At 47.0% G+C, this 17,832-nt stretch overlaps 1 protein-coding gene across 1 annotated transcript in view; it reads right to left on the reverse strand.

Annotated features, from left to right (window-relative positions):
• The window catches only part of GALNT9 (polypeptide N-acetylgalactosaminyltransferase 9), a 684,555-nt gene extending 669,640 nt beyond the window's left edge, over positions 1-14,915 (reverse strand). The window contains exon 1 of the mRNA XM_044990515.1: positions 14,847-14,915. The gene's annotated coding sequence lies outside the window, so the exon portion shown is untranslated. The remainder of the gene's footprint in view (positions 1-14,846) is intronic.
• Positions 14,916-17,832: the final 2,917 nt, after the last annotated feature.

Raw genomic sequence — 17,832 nt, forward strand, 5'->3', positions numbered from 1 at the left:
GAGAAGAAACAAGCAGCAAAAAAGGGAGGAGGAAAGGAAGACACAGAGACCACAGGGAAAGGGAGGGCGGCAATCAGGAAAGGGAGACACAATAGAGTTGTAGCCATGTCACTCCCAGGTGATTAGAGAAACAAGTTGGGTGAGGTAATATCTTTTATTGGACCGACTTCTGAAGAAGAGCTCTGTGTGGCTCAAAAGCTTGTCTCTCTCCCCAGCAGAAGCTGGTCCAATATAAGATATTACCTCACCCATCTTGTCTCTCTAATCTGGAAAGAAAAAAAGACAGTGGTGGGGGGAAGGCAGAAACTCTCCACTCAATGAGGTTGGAGTGGGAGATGGAGAGAAGCTGGTCATCACGGAGGAAGGCGGCAGATCTTGCTCCAAGCCCTGTAAAAAAACTCCCTCGGGCTCGGCCACGCCCCAGGTTGGTGTGACCGAGATATGTTTTGAGTTCTAGGGAATGACTTCCCCTTCCTTGTCTCATCTGAGCTGGTTTCCAGTCTCTCGCAGGGCTGCAAGACCCAGCGGAGTGTGTGGCTGGGCCCCTGACCCCAGGGCTTCCCCGGCTGAACTTTCACAAGCTCCAAGATTTGTGAGGCCTCGAATTCCTTCGCATGTGAAGACTGAATTTCAAGGTGCCAGAGCCTAGCAGTACCAGGTCAGCAGGAGAAGGAGGCCCTGGTGGCTTGGAAGGAAACCTATCCCTTTAGTATCTGAGCAACTGCCATACATTGGCTGATTTATCCTCACAACATTCCTGTGTGGGAGTGAAATACAGCTGCTGCTTCCTGAGTGCCCACTCATAGCCTGGAATGGCTCTGCAACATCCTGCCTCAGTTTCCACTCTCACTGGGCTCCTCAAAACTCGACCTAGTCCATATAATTCTAAACCAATATTCCCCTTCTGGAGGGGTTCCAGTTATTTAGTCCACACAGTGACCCTCCAGGCCACAACCCTTCCCCTCACCCCCACACCTCAGTCATGGGAGCCCACAGTCCTCTGTCATTTCTATGTAGTACATCATGCCAACTACACCCAGCTGGCCCCTCCACCCACCACTTCCACAGTTCAAGTAGCTCCCCCCTCGAATCAGGAGTGCTCAGCCCTCCTTCCCAGAGCGAGGCTGTCATCCTACCCGTCTCTCTGGGAACCAGACCTCAGCCCTCCTTCCTGGAGCTATGTCATAGTTCAGTCTCTCTCTTCTTCAGTCTGGGGTCTCCAGCTCCCCTCCCTGGAGCTGGGTTAACCGAACAGCCCCTGTACTCCCCACAGGAGCCAGCCTTGCTCCCTGCAACACTCACTTGCTGCTACTTCCCAGGCTTCCAGCCTGCCTGGCACGCCAAGCCCTGCCTACTTAGACCGTCACTGGCTCCCCCTCAGCCGTCTCCTTTACATCCCTAGGCCTGGCCTGCATAGTCACCTAGCCAAAGGCATTTCCCACCTGGGGAGGTGTGTTGATCTTGTCACAGGTGGGGCTGAGGCCCCTGTCCACTTTAGGGACCAGCCACCCTGTGTCGGGCAGGTAGGCAGCATCCCCCTTTTACACTGGGGAAACCAAGGCACCGAAAGGTCACATGACTTGCCCGCAGTCACACAGGAAGTCAGTGGCAGAGCTGGGAAGAGAACCCAGATCTGCAGCAGCAGCCCAGGCCTAGTCCCTTACTCACAAGCCCATCTTTCCTCTTTCTTCCGAGTCCCATGAAGACAGCGCTACGGGTGAGGGCTGGGAGAAGGAGGGCCTCCCCCAAACACCGCGAGTGCCATGCTCCAGGTACCAACTCTCCAAGCACGTGCCTGGGGCGGCAAGCCACGGGGGGCACTCTGCCGGTGCCGCGAGGGTGGCAGGCAGGGTGCCTTTGGCAGCTTGCCTGCGGAGGGTCCTCTGGTCCCGCGGGAGGTCCGCCGAAGCCGTGGGACCAGCGGACCCTCCGTGCTTGGGGCGGCAAAATGTCTAGAGCCGCCCCTGGCCATGGTTATGGGAAAAGCGGTTCCCCTTAAGTGAACCTTTTCAACTTGGCCCCTCTCTAGTCGTAACCAAAAGTAACCAGGCCCTTTAGTCTGAAAGGCTTCACCTGAGTACCTGACATAGGGGCATTAGGGACAGCCCTGAGCCTGGGGAGCGGTAGAAGCTGCACAACCTCAGGAAAACTGACATCTCAGACAATGCTCTGTGCTGTGGCGGGAGCAGTAGTTTGCCGCTAGCCTATACCAGCAACAAAGGACAACATCCCCCATGCTGGGTCAGCTGTGCTTGCCAGCATGTCATGGGGAAATGGACCAAAGCCTCCACCCAGTCTCTGTTCTGCCCCACCTACCAGCTCCAGCCTGGGATGTACTCAGAGCTGGTTAGCCCTTAAAGGAGTTACCGCGATGCCCCTGCAGAGTCTTACACAATCTAGTCCATCGAATGCCTGATGATGGCTGCTCAACCTTAAATGGTGACAGCTCTGTACGGCACTTATGTAACCCTGTAAGCGTAACTTCCTGCGGATGCACTTTCAGGCAGCTTCAGTATTTTACAAATACATGCATAAATACAAATCTGCTGCATTAACTCCTGTGTGGCATGTACTTAAGTGCAGGTAGGTGGCTGAGATTCCTAGGAGTATAATTTACCATGCAATGTGACAGAGCTGGGGCCAGACAATGCTATTTTTCTGAGAAATGAATAAGTGTGTTTAAACCATTCCTCGCAGAATGTGCATTTCTACAGGGATGTTAATTCTTTACAGCAATACTTTGTGAGAGCTAGAGAGAGAAATAGCCCCTTAAATATCTTGAAAACAAATTGTCCAGGAGGACTCAGCTATATTTGTTCCCATCTGCAGACTGGATTATGTAAGTGAAAGCTTGACACAACAGGTTTTTCTTCTTAATACTTTATTTGTAAGAACGTGCAACCACAAACAAACCAAAATGCCATCCATTCTTTATAACAGAGCAGCCATATTCTGCAGTACAGAGACAGCCCTCTTGTTTCTTACACAGAGCTTATCACTTCTTACCCTTAACATCGTAGCCTATGGAATAGAACCTGCTTATACCAACTCTGAATTTTGGCTCAAAGGATTTTGGTAAACAGAGCAACAAATTGATGGACGGGTCACCTGACGCAGTAATAAATAAGGAGATGTTTGACTATTCAATAAATATGGACTATGTGCTTAATGCACAACAGACAATCCTCGCCTCAAAGAGGTTATAGTACAATCTAGTATCAAAGGCTTGCAATCTAGCCAAGCTGGGTTTTTTCTCCAAGGCTTATTCTTTTCTTAATGTGCAGAGGTTATGTGATTTTATATAATATTTTATATTATTTTATTCTTATTTTAAAATCATTAAGGACAGCTGCTACTTAGTACTAATAGAAACGTCTTATTTTCGGATACAGACTAACAGAGTCTCCCGTTTGCATTGCAATGAGTAAGTTTGATGCTTGGACCAAGAAGAGATAAGCACACAGTGTACTAAGTAGAGGAGCAATTGTTTTCAATATTCTTGTGTTAGCCTGGAATCTTTTTCTAGGATAATATGACATGTCAGTAGTAAGTAGCGCATGTCATATTATGCACTACTCACTACTGACATAAAATATAAAAAATAGCAAAAGTATTTTCCCCTTTTTATATGAATATATTTTGAAACAAAGATTTCATTTCAAAATAAAATATCCATTTTTCCAAATGTGAAACTGCCAACAAATGTGTGATGGTCTTTGTCCAGTTGGCGCTAGATGTCTCAGAAATCACCAAGAACTTGGTTGACCTGCTGAGCAGTCAGCAGACGGTATTGACTTTCAGCCACAGCCATCTGGAGCTAGATTCAGGCACAGATTTTGATATTCTAAAGGGCCTTGCACATCAGAGGAATGAGGAGGAGGGAAGGGTGTCTAGGGGGATACCTGCAGTGAAATGGGCTCAGGGGAATGGTCAGACTGGAGAACTACCAAAGTGGTGACATGAATCTCAAGTGTACAGGATGACAGGACTGAAATATATCTTTGACTCAGACAGAATGAATGGAAGCTGGAAATAATTATGGATCTTGTGGATGAGCTTGAAAACCAGGGGTACTGAAAAACCATGAGAATCTCCAAGGAATTCAAACCATATAATTCACAAGGTTTTATGCCTTGGCTTCTGTTTCAGTACTGCATCTGAAGAGGGGCTTTCTTGAAAATTTAGAAGATACATAAATCTCTCAGGCACAGAGAGCCTGTGCACAGATCCAGACTTATGCTTTGGATATTTATATGTTTCCAGATGCATGAGCCTCTCTTAGGGAGGGTCAGCTAACACAACAAAGATCATCAATCAACAAGAGAAAAAACAGGCTAATTCTTTTTGCTCAGACCTATAATGAGATGCCTACATTGTCCTTCTATCTGTATGGAAGATAAACAGTATGACAAAAGAGTGAAACATACATGGTGATGGGTAGAAGAAAGTGGTACAAATATGGTGATCCATTAGGTATGAAAAACCCCTTGAAGACAGAGCTTTGTATTGGATATGCTGATGGGAGCTGAGTGAAGTGTTGTATATGAAATCCAGACTTAGTAGAGAGATTTGAGAGGTTCCCTCCTCACCCTCCCCCCCCAAATGATGTGATGTTGTGGATAAGAAAAAATAAATACTCTTCTTCCCTCTTCCCCCAGCCCTGCCACTCCTAAATTACTGAAAACAACAGAAATTGATCTGAAAACAAAACCAAAGTTTCACTAAAAACTTTCCAACTTCTGCAACAAATGAAACAGTGAAACCACAAACAACAGCTTCCTTTAGTACACAACTCTGATCCATCCCCTTGCTGGAGAATTAATGATACACAATGAAGCCAGCAACACTTCGGATTGAAAACGTTTTCAAAATTGGCAGGAAGAGATTAGCCCAACTAAAGTTCTTTGGTACGGAGACAAACTAAGACAAGCCCAAAACTCCATAGTCAATCTGGAACCTGGGTAAAGATATTATTTCTGCAGTGTTGCAGGGAAGTATGAGGTTAAAGAAAGATCTGCAGTGGATATTTATTTAACCTCTTCCTGAAAGTGGGGGAAAAGGCTGGTGGTGAGTTTGCGCTCAGTTTCATCCGGTGATTATATGTTTTTCCTGGGATGCTGTACAAGTTGAAGCTGGTGGGTCACAATGCTGTAGTTCAGGATGAAACAGCTAAAATGCCTGGTCTTACATAAGCAGGAAACTTTAGTGAAAAAAGGTCAGTGTTGCGCTCGTGCATATCATATCCTGTTGTCAAAGGTGCAAGGGTTATGCATAGCTCATCATTTATGAAATCTCAAATGCAAGACATGTGAAAGGAACCTACTTAGGAGCCCTCCTGTATATTTCATGAAATGTTCTTACACAGCACTTGCATGATTCCCTGCATTTTTGCTAGCTTGGGTTGGCTCATAATGTCAAACTTGAATCTACCCTGGATGGTGGTTTCTGCAGGGCCGGTGCATGGATGTTTCGCATCCTAGGCGAAACTTCCACCTTGCACCCTCCCCTCCCCCCCCCCCGCACCCCTGCCCTGAGGCGCTCCCCTTGCGGCAGCTCCCCACCCCCCCACCTTCTGCCCTGAGGCACCCCCCCGTCCCAGCTCACCCCTGCCCTGCCTCCTCCCCAGGGGCGGCTCTACCTTTTTGGCCGCCCCAAGCAATCATGCACGGGAGGCGCCCCGGAGCCGCGGGAGCAGCGGACCTCCCGCGGGCATGACTGCGGAGGGTCCGCTGGTCGCGCGGCTTGGCTGGACCTCCCACAGCTGCGGACGGTTGGCTGGTCCGGCGGCTCCGCTGGAGCTGCCGCAGGCATGCCTGCGGGAGGTCCAGCCGAGCCGTGGGACGAGCGCCCCCTCCGCAGTCATGCCTGCGGCAGGTCCGGTCGTCCCGGGGCTCCGGTGGACCTCCCGCAGGCATGACTGTGGCAGGTCCGCCGGCCCAGCCTGCCGCCCCCCCAGGAAAGGGCCGCCCCACGCGCATGCTTGCCGCGCTGGGGTCTGGAGCCAGCCCTGCTCCTCCCTGAGCATGCCGTGGCTGCTTCACTTCTCCCGCCTCCTAGGCTTGCGGCGCCAATCAGTTTAGGTGCCGCAAGCCTGGGAGGTGGGAGAAGTGAAGCGGCCACAGCGTGCTCGGGGAGGAGGCGGGGCAGGAGTGAGCTGGGGCAGGGAGTTCCCCTGTGTGCCGCCTCCCCCCCCCTTACTTGCTGCAGGCGGCCCTCCCCGCGCTCCCCTGCCCAGCTCCCTCCACCTAAATGCCGGCAGCGACTGGGGAGGCCGAAGATCCGGCCGCCGCTGTTGCTGCCGAAGAAAATGGCGCCCCCCAAATCCTAGCACCCTAGGCGACCGCCTAGGTCGCCTAAATGGTTGCACCGGCCCAGGGTCTCTGGACACCATTTTAAATGCTCTTGCTCCTACCAGGTTTGTTCCTTGATAAAACTTCTGACAACCAGCTAATAATATAAGGGGCATTAGTAATTCCTGCTGGATGAGAGTGGTGAGACATCACTGGTTTCTCTCCCATCCTGCGAAACTGACTGATTAAAAAAATGGACATTCCCTATTGGGCACAATTTGAGGTAGTTTTGAACACTATCCTGGTTCGTGTTGAAGCTCCCCAAAGACTGAGGGAAAGGATGGGCACTTGCTCCCTATGAAGCCTGACCTAAACACTCATTAAATTGAAATGACATATAGCAAGAAGAGAAGAAAAAACCCATATACACTAGCTAGGATACTTCCTGCTCTACCCTCAGACTCTTGTCTCACTAAATTGCTTCAAGGGGTAGTTTTAAAGAAATAGATTGATGGCATCATCATCTGAATGTCAGTAATGGCAGTGCATAATAGAACGTCATGTCATGACACATATGGTGCACTACTATGACTAATGACATGTAAAAGTTATAAAGAACTTCAAATAAATTTCAAAATGAAATGAAATTTTGAAAATTTTCCAAAATGAAATCTTCTGAAATGATTTTTTTCCCCATTTCGGAAATGGGATTTTTCTCCCCAGGAAACTGCGTCAAAATTTATACAAATTTTGCGGGGCGGAATTGGTTTAGTTGAAATGGCATTTTCCAACAGAAAACTGTTTTGACAAGAGTTTTCCCACCAGCTCCAGGTGCATGGCTGTTAGTACACATGATGCAACGAATAAGCATTTGCACTACACACACAAACACATGTAATTATAGGGGAAGTGCACAATAAGGAGGAACCAAATATTTTTTTAAGTGCAAAGTGTATTTAAAAGGAGAAGGTTCTTAATGATTTTGAAGTTCAAAGTTGTTAAACAGCCAGAGGCTGGAAATTTAAAATTCCTTCACAAAAGGGCTCTCAAATCTGTGATCAACAGGGATTAGGTCAGCGGGGACTTTTTCAAAGCCTCTAGCAGTATTAACAAATAGGAAACTAAAAGATGGATGCAGTTTCCGAGACACCAGTGAGATCTCAGAGTGCGGGGAGAGACTGCTTCTTGTTTAGTGACCACGCATAAAAAGAATCAAAACAGGGCAACACTAAGGCTTTATTCCTTCCTCAGCATAGACTTTGCACTCTCATCAATGCAGCGATCTCTATATTCCTAGACATTACCCTATATATAGCATCCTATCATAATACAATGCCCCCTACTGTTGGAGAGTATTTCCCTTCGATTTCTAAACTTTAGGCCTGGGCTCAACTCTTCTTTTCGTCAGGTGCAAAGCACAAGCCCCTACTGCACCTTTAGTCACATCCCAACGCAAGTGGATGCACTTAAGAACTCAGCAGGGTGGCTGGAAATTGGCTGCTCAGCTCCTTCTGAAAATCTGAGCCTGTTTGTGTGGACCTTAATGGCCTAAAATGTTAGGCAACTATGCAAAATGCCTGAAGAGGATTTACATTTGCATATACGTTAGTGTGTGCATGTGCCGCACTCAGCATTAGGCATTTCGCATCATTTGGGAGCAATTTGGCATGCACACTTCTTAACGAGTGCTACTGGGCAAAGGACTGGAAGATTTAGGACTGAGGTGAAGTGTGGAGAAGTTCGCGTAGTAGCTACAATTCTTATGGTTGGTGCTAGCCAGGGCTACACACTCTGGGCTGGAATCTTCACTGCATCTAGCTTCTACTCAGCACAACAGTGGGAGAGCAGCTTTGAGTCTCTGCCTGGCCACAGCCCCAGGCCCAGATTAGAGCAATCCGAGGGTTGCTATCACTGGTGTCAGCTGGCAGAAATTCCTACGGGATCATTCAACAACTGGAGATGCTCAAGCACAGTGCATTCTGGCCACACTCACCCCCTATGGCTCCAGGCTTTGACGCTTGCTTGCTCCCTGCACTGGGGAACTACATGGAGAGTGGCAAAGGAGCCAGCTGCACCATCTCTATGCCTTCTGAGGGGTCCCTCAGACCAGCTAGTGGGTTGCATGCAGTCTCTACTCCCTTTGTGCCACCCAAAGAGCAGAATAGCTGTGCTTCTGCTATTTAGAAGAGAGAGAGAACGTGTACTAATAAAATTTCTTTCTTGACTAATCATAGCGACATCAGTGCCAGCCTGAGGAAAGACAGCAGAACTCAGTTCACACAGATTCAATGTCTGAAGAATGATTCCATAGAAGATGATCAAAGGACAAGTTCTGCCTCTCATCAGATGCAGAAATTGTTACTCTTCTGATTTATCTTCCATTTATTTATTACATTTTGGGGGTCTTATTAGATGTTTAAATGTCCTGTTTTGGGGGGAAATAGCCGTCTGCTAATATTAAGAAATTCAGTCCCTTTAATCTTCTCTTTCTGCCTAGTAGGTGCATTCTAGTAAAAAAAAGATTTCCTCCTCGGCAGATACTGAATCTGAGCGATCTGGTTTCATTTACAATAGTTCCTGCATGAACAAACCGAAGCCTGTGACTGCCACGTCTTTGGATTTACAACGTGGTCAACAAATTTGTTATTTTCCTCCTCTCTCTTCCAATTGCCTTTGTCTCGCTCGGGTGATGAGAGAGGCTGAGGTGAGTCATCTGGCCAGTGGAAATTGCTGTGCATCTTAGCCAAGTGGCAGCTCGAAGCTCTGGAAACCTCACTAGTGCGTCTTGGTGAGAGATGCGTTTTAATGACAAATCGCTGAAATGCCAGCCACTCAGAGCCCAAGCCTGTTGTCCCCAGCAAAACATTATTGCACAGACTAGCGAAGCAAAATGTTTTATGTTGCTGTGAAAGGAACCGACACGGCTGGAGATTTAATCATTTCAAATTCATCTTGGCATGACGCCACTAGTGCGTATAAATGGAGCATTTAATGTTTAATGTGCTGTTCTGACTGAGCTGTGACCTTCTTGCAGCAATTGCATGTTGGGGATTTCCGTTGCTATGTCACTACAAGTAGCATCACCTGTTACAATACTTGCACGGGTTTCAATAGAAATCGACTCTGTCTTGACATAGCAGCATGCAGACCTGGGAGCTTGGCACTTCCTGATGGCCTCGGTTCTTATCTGGGATACTGAGACTCGGGGACTATAATTCACTGTATATTGGGAAGCAGCCCAGGGTATTTATTTTGACCTTATGGTTTGGCATCTCATTTTGAGGCAGTTCCTCAGCTCAGCAGTTGCTGCCATGGTACAGAACGAATCCTTTAAGCAATCTGATCTGTCTCACTAGTTCAGTCTGTGACTCTCAGTTGCAGGTGGAAGTTTGAGAAAGGCATCCTAATGAGGTGTCACTTCTCCATGGGAAAGGTGGCAATTTAAAAACAAAAGACGTAACCCCATGCACAGCCCATGGGCGGGAGGCAGCACTAGCAACAGAATCCAGGCTAGTCAAAATGAGCGAGGCTTTTGCTGATGCAGCTCCAGCTGTTCCCTTTCTAGCTGTTATGGTGAAGGTACGGCAGAGAGAGTTTGGATCTAGGATCCGACCTTTCCAGAAGTTCAGGGCTGTCTGGGTCTAAGGGCCCTATTCTCCCCTGTCAAAGTCAGCGGCAGCTTCCTGTATCAGAACTGGGCCCTGTGGTTTGTATCTGGGCCCATCTCTAGTGGGCCATTATACATCGGTCCTGTATCTTTTTGTGTCACAAATGCATTTGGTTCTTATGTAGCTGCCTGTGACTCCGTTTGATGATGGAGAGCCACTTGGCTTGCTGACGGCTGAACGGCCACTTATACAACTGCATGCACGTCTTACTCCCTTACTCAGAGCTGCCCACTCTGTCAAGGGAGGCAGCTTTGGATTACAGCCAGGGCTGCGTAACATTCTGACAGCAGGAGGGGGTGGGCAGCCAATTCAGCCTGACATGCAATCTCTCCAGCTAGCATCAACTGCTGGGAGAGAGCAGGAGCCTTACACCCCCACCAGAGTTTCCATTAGTGGGGACCGCGGGTTACACTGGCTGTAGAATGAAGCCCATAAATCCTATGTGGTTCTATGGCCTGGGATGCCCTTTTTCGATCCTCAGGGCCTAATTTAGAGAACCCAGTTCTGCCAATAACTAGAGATGGGCCTAAACCTAAAATCCAAAACCAGATATCCCCAAACTGTGGAAATTCAGGTTCAGGAGCAAAGTTTGTGTCTTGGACCCATCTCTAACAACAACGTCCAATGTACAGTTTCCTGATTGCCTCCTTGATTTGCTCTGTGCCATGTCTAGCAGCGTTGCCATGCCTTGCCAAGGGAGGGGACGCTGCCATGGAACTTTAAAGTGACAGGAAAGCAGGTGCGCATTACCACATTACTGCAAATGGCAAGAAAGGGATCCCAGCCTATTAACATCAAGAGCTTCCTTTCATGCATGTTATACCCCACTAGGAGGATGGGCAAGTTCAGGGCAAGCTCTGGTATAAGCCCTTTGAACTGCAGCAGCAGCTTACACGACTTCAGAGAAAGCTGCTAGACGTCTCCCTTTCTCATCAAAGCGCCTCACTGCAGTGCAGATCTTTGACTCCACACAAACCTTTAAACCCTTTGGAGAACACGTGTGCTGTACATTTGAGGTTAAACGCAGAGCTGTGTTGTGGCAATATAAGTAATCTTTGACACCTAAAGGACCAGTATTTTAAGTAATTGTATTTAGCAGGTCTCCAGGTACCTACTATTTAAAAGATCTTCCTGATTGGGATGTAATCAAGGAAAACATTTTAAGATGCAGGGTTTGAGGGAGTACCCAGCTGGAGAGTAAGGATGCTCACACTTTCTGTCAACTATTCCCTGCATTCAGGGTAAACAAGCTGTGTGCATTTTCTCAGCACGTAGGCATGGGCTGTTGCTCATCTCTTCCTTACTGTATCCTCAGATCTCCTCTCAATTCTTTGTTTGATCTGGCTACTGTCACAACATAATCTACACCTGACTGGGAAGATAAAGTAGCCCCTGGCGATTGTTAAAGGATTAGTTTAGCACAGGTAGAAGTGCAAACCTGGAGTAGCAGTCAGAACTGAGGTGTATTGTCAGAGATTTGCTTGTGATGAAAACCCTGTCTGTCCGTAGCATTTGTACAGTATTTTATACCTTCAAAGCCCTCTACTGACATTAACTCATTAACCTTCACAACACCGCTGCCAGGGAAGTGGGAGGGTACTAAAGCAGCTTGGGGGGGGGGGAGTAATTATGTTTCACAATAGTTTAAAAAAAAACCCAACAAATTATGGCTTTGTCTATACACAAAAGCTGTATCTATACCACTATAGTTAAAGCAGACCAACGCCCCCTAGTGCGGACACTGTTATATCATATAAAGATAGGTACAGCAATTCTGATTCTAGAAAGGGAATAAGCTAAATTAATATAAGCCACCTTTATACTTGTATAACTACATCCACACCAGGAGTTGCACTGGTATAACTATTTCAGTTAAGAAAAAATCACACCCGACGAGGCCTACGGTTTTTTTTAGGTGCTTCCATTTTTTTCCACAAAACTTTTCAGATTCTGATGAAAAAAATTTGAAACAAAATGTTCCAATTTGAGTAATTGTTTCAAAATTTGATTTCATTTTAATGGGGACATACCTACTATTTTTTATTTTATTTTTTTAAATATTCCCTGAAAAAAGGAGGGAAAATTAAAGAGAGTGAGAAAAGCTGCATTTTGCATTTCCATTCTCCAGAAATAAAACTTTGTTTTTAAAAAAAATGGATTTTCCCTACAATTTAAAAAAAAATTTCATTTCAAAATTTCAGCAAAAAAAATAAGCTGAGAAAAATAAAGTTTTCCCACACAATTTTTTGTTGTAATCAAAACTCCATTTCTCATCAAAAAAGTTTCAACCAGGTCTGGTAAGTATTATCTTCCTCATTTTATAGAGCTAAAAACAGCACAGAAAGGCACAGTGTTTGCTTAAAGCCACCCAGTGAGTCATTGGCAGCATGAAGATTTGAACTTAAACTCCTGACTCTGTACTTATTCCACATTATCTTTGTGCTGGTTTGGGGTATTCATAGCCTGAGCCAAATCCAATCCCATCAGGATCTTGCCCTAACTTTATGAAAGGAACCACCTCATTGACCTTTCCTCATTTCCCTGGCTCTCATTGCCTGTAGTACTTCTGTTTCATGTAACCATACATGCCAAACTCACCTGCTCCAAACTGATACTGAAACCAAGAAAGCAGAACGTTTATAGACAGTGAAGGAGGATATGAGAGTGTTTAAAAGGGGCACGTCTGCCATCCAGAACAGCTGCTAACCTTTACAAGCAGTTCAACTTCAATGAAATCTTTATGACTGCCATCAGTCTAATTCCAAGCATTATCGTTTGCGCTCTCAGTTGGGTATACTACTCTGCTTCACTTCCTGTCCCAAACTGTCATTGCTAAAAAGCTGCTGCAGTCCACCTCACCATTCACTGCATTTCTGCAGCAGTAACTATAGCATATATGTATATAATTACTATTCATATTCAGACCCCAACTGAACTGAGTGCCCCAGTCTGCTAGCTGCTGTACAGACACACAGTGAGACTCCCCAAAATATTATCTAAATCAGCGTTTTTCAAAGTTCGGGCATGTAAGGCCTTGCTCAGCGACCCAGCGGCTCTGGTCAGCACCGATGACCAGGATGTTAAAAGTCCTGTCGGCGGTGCTGCCTGGCTGAGGCAGGCTAGTGCCTACCTGTTCCGACACCACGCTGTGCCCCAGAAGGGGCCAGCAGTGGGTCCGGCTTCAAGGCAGGAGGGCCTGGGGGGCAGAGGGTGCATGCCAGCGAGCGAGAGTTGTGCACGCCTCCACTTAGGAGCCAGACCTGCTGCTGGCCGCTTCCAGGGCGCAGAGCGGTCTGTGGTGCCTGGACAATCTCAGCTGCACTGCTGACCAGGATCTGCCAGAGGTAAGTCCCCACCCGAATCTCCTTCCTCAGCCCTGAGCCCCCCCCCATCCAGAATACCTTACTGCACCCCAAAGCCCTCATCCCTAGCCCCACATCAGAGCCTGCACCCCCCAGGCCAGAGCCCTGACCCCTTCCCGCACCCCAACCCCCTGCACCAGCCCTGAGCCCCCCCAAAACCTGGAGCCCCTCCTGCACCGCAAGCCCCTCATCCCCAGCTCTTTTGGGTCACAGGCATCAATTTTCTTCAACTGGGTCCCCAGAAAAAAAGTTTGAAAACCACTGGTATAAATAACCCAAACAGACAAAGTGAGGAAAAAATGGGAAATGACTCATGCATGGCCAGACAACAGCTCAGTGGCAGAGTTGAGAACAGAACCCAGATTTCCCCAACTCCCAGGTCTAGTCACTAGACCACGCTGCCTCTCTTGGATAGTAGACAATGGGATCTAGAATATGGGGTACATTTTCAAAAGCACCTGAGCGAGCGATTAAGGCAATAGCCTGGCGGGACTTGGGAGAGGAGCTCAGACTTCCAGTGTGACCTGTTACAATTGTGACAACAGCACTTCCTGCCTCACAGGGACCACTGTGAAGATTAATACATTAAAAAGATGGTACTCCGATACTGCAATAGATGGATGGATACAGTGTCTTTTGTGCATAGACTCTTCCTTTCCTCGCTCCATCATTGACCCTGACCCGTGAAATGGCAGGCTATTGAAACATACATGTTTCCTGAAGCAGGCTTTATCAGCCAAACCAGTGATTGTTTGTAGCCTTATCCTTTTCCCCTGGGTCACATCATTTTCACTGGCTTGCTCAGTTTCTGCTGCATGTGTGCATCTTGCCGATGCGCTAGAGGAAATGAACTACACACAGGCAAGGCATAAAAACAATGTTAAAGAGTTAGAACTGAAAACCACTTAGGCAAATTAAACCAGGACCGCATTTTGTTTAGATCAGCGGTTTTCAATCTTTTTTTCATTCGTGGACCCCTAAAAATTTTCAAATGGAGGTGCGTACCCCTTTGGAAATCTTAGATATACTCTGCAGACCAGAGGTTGAAAACAACCTTTCACTGACCCCTTAGACATAGTGTACGGGCCCCAAGGAGTCCAGGGGCCACAAGTTGAAAGCCACTGGCCTAGACCCTGCAACTCATGGGATATTATTTCTTGTGTATTTTGTGCTCGGCTGCAAAGAAAATAAAATATTAGGAAACTTTCTCATTGTTATTTATACATTGCTTAACTCGATGCTAGGTACTGTACATAACACATGAGAAAACATGATCCCTGTCCCAAAGAGCCTACACTCTTTAGGCCTCGTCTATACTGCGAATTAGCCCCAATTTCAGGCATCAGTGGCTAGTCATTGATGTGGCTGCACCATTGTAAATCCCTATCATAAACTGGCAAAGCTATGATTAGTACTAGGCGAGTGAATGCCTTTTTGACACCAGTGTAAGCTGAGCATCCAGCTCATAGAGTGAGTGACATTGCACACTTCCAACAATTTACAATCTAGGGGTTAATCCTACTCACCTCACAGCATTCGTCTGAGGTGTACCATTGACTTTGTCATTCATTCTTCCCAGGCTCTCCTGGTAGAGGATCATACAAACAAAATACTTGGCAATATCTCTTCAGAGGTGGCCATACCAAGGCCTTGATTCTGAGTTTCTTTACACAGGTAGGTTAAGTTCAGCTTCTTTAGCAATAGTTTAAATGGTTTTCATTTTGCTCTCTTCATCTTTCCTTGGCAGTGATGGGACTTCTTTAAACACCAATAGTTCTGCGAACTAAGCAGGGTGCCAGGAGTCTGACAAGGGCATTCAGAACCGAGGGTGAGAGCAGCAGAGGAGTTCATAGTCAAGTTCCAGACTGGGCTCAATACCAAGGTTTGGAGTCTGAGTCAGGAGGTGAGGTCAAAGCCAGGAGTGGAAAAGCAGGGAACAAAAAATGATCACAGCAGCTGCAGGACATTCTCACTGTTGTCTGGATACTTCCTGGAATGTCCCTTGGGTTTATATAGGCTGGGGAGCCAATCAGGAGCCATGAAACTGCTGTCTGTCAAACCCCTTGAGGCAAGACTGCCCCATGGTCTATGTCCACAACAGGTAATGGAGTGCAAACAAGCTCTGCTGGGTGGTAGCCTAATGATGTCTATTGCTTAGCAACCCAGCAGGCTGAGGTTCAAAACCTCCTAGGCTTAAGGTGGGGATTGCCCTGATAAAAGGGGGCTGTGAAGGCAGCTGTGACTCTGGCATAAGGTTTTGCACACAATGTTAGGCAATATCATCAAGTGTCAATCTAATACACAGAACTCCAGCTTCTCCAAAACTTTACCCGGGTTTTGTACTATTTTAATTCAACTTACTTCAGTGGAGTCACTCCTGCTTTGCACTGGTGTACATGAAAGGAGAATGAGACCCAAAGCCCTTCAGCAGCTGGTGGGACAGTGTTTTCCATTCGTTTCAACAGAACTCGGTAATTTTAAAATAACAGGCTGAATATGGAGCACTAGGAAGAATACCGGATCGTCCAACTCAAAACATTTCTTACTACTACAAAGCCACAATCGACATCCCCTAGAGTGGCAGTGCTGTCCACCAGACAGGGCACTGGAGGGGAAGCTTCTATTCCAGGCTCTGCCGCAAAACTGATGTGTGACCTTGGGTACGTCATTTAACTGCTCTGTGGCTCAGTTTTCCCACCGGTAAATTGGTGATAATGGCACTTGCCTTTCTTTGTACAGTGCTTTGAGAGTCATGGGTGAAAATCATTGTATAAGAGTTAAGCATTATTATTAGCAGATAAGCAACAGCCAAAGCCCTGAATGTTGTACAGTTTAGCTGGTGTATATACCCAAACATCTGTAGACTGAAACAAAACGTTTGGTGAGTTTAAAAAAAGCAAAACTCTTGCACTGATTCAACCTGCCAATTAGTTAACCAGCCTTGAGTGTGATGTCATATTAAACATTTCACCCTAAACAAAACGGGGGTCCTCACTGCATCGTAAAATCAAGCGATTAAAAAATAAATGGAAACCCAAATATGAAATCTTACTGAACAAGAGCTGCTTCCTGCACAGGCTCCATGCGGTAGGGCTCAGATCTTCAGCTGGTGTAAATCAACATAACTGTGCTGATTTACACCAGGTGTAGATCTGAGCAGATATTCATTGAGAGTCAGCTGGACAGTTGATGTGCATTTTTACATACTGCATAGACTGTCCGTCTTCCATCAGTTAAGACTGAGCCAATCAGAACACGTCTTCCAATCTTCTCTCGCTCCGGCCATCCTTCGCCATGCTTGTCCATATCTCCTTGTTAGGAAATCATCCCACCTCTTTGGAGGCCGACCGTGTGGCCGTTTCAGTTCTCGCGGATACCACTCAGATATAGCTGCAGTCCATCTGTTGTCACTGAGTCGGGGCACATGTCCCGCCCACCGCATTTTACATACTCATGTAACATTAAAATACAGAATCCGCTCTTGTTGGTATTATTTAGTTCTGGGCATGTTGGGTCTGTTGGGCCATGACATTTTACAACATTGACCTGTTGTATTGTTTCATAACAAAGAAATGACTTCTTGTTAATGATAAGGCAACTAGTCCCCCCACACACTCTTACTGTCACCAAGGGGAGGTGAGAGCACTCAGCCCCCAGCAGGAGGCGCTGGAGTGCAACCTGGCTACCCAAAAGTGATTGGTTGAATGCGGTGCAGCACAATGTCCCTTTGCTAGGAACAACATGTCTCTGGTTTTGCAGCGATCACAAGAGCTTGGTATTCTAGGGTAAGTCTGCGCAGCAGCTGAGAGTGAGCCTTGCAGCCTGGGGAGACAGACCCAGGCTAGCAGGGCTTGAGGTAAGGCACTAAAAATAGCCTTGTGGAGTTTGTGGTTTAGACTGGAGCTCAGGATTCAAGCCTGGGGGTGGGGTTGTCTTCAGCACAAGCCACCAACATCCACAAGGTTATTTTTAGCGCACTAGCTCAAGTCCTGCTAGTGCACGTCTGTCTCCCCGCACACGGAGGCCCGCTCGCAGCTGCACTGTAAACATACGCCGAAAGGCTTTGGGGCCTGCCTCTAAAACATCATGCACCCCGGGGGAGATGGAGCTGCTCCCATCATGCCAGCAGGTCTCTGATTCACAATAGATGATTAATATAATGCGCCATTTATGGCACTTGCTTCACAGGACAAGCCAAGCAGGCGGGAGAGAATGCACTAACTGCAAATGAGAAGCTGACTATCAGCCCGGATAGCTGCTCTGCATTTCAAACCACACAGGCAGCATGCACAGAGAAGGGAAGATTTTTTCCTCCCCGCACTGCTTAAGCATCTCACAACCACCCAGTCCTGGCAACAAAAATACCGAGGCCCTGAGGAGCTACCATGCCACAAAGATCCAGCAGGAGAGAGGGGTTTTCTTGCCTCACTGACAGGCTCCCTTAGCAACTTCTTAGCCCTTATTCCCTCCTTCCTTGTGGCCACGCTGCCCCTTCTGCTGCTGTGTTGTTTT

The sequence above is a fragment of the Mauremys mutica genome, chromosome 16, assembly GCF_020497125.1.
Source record: "Mauremys mutica isolate MM-2020 ecotype Southern chromosome 16, ASM2049712v1, whole genome shotgun sequence".
Classification (NCBI taxonomy): Eukaryota; Metazoa; Chordata; order Testudines; family Geoemydidae; genus Mauremys; species Mauremys mutica.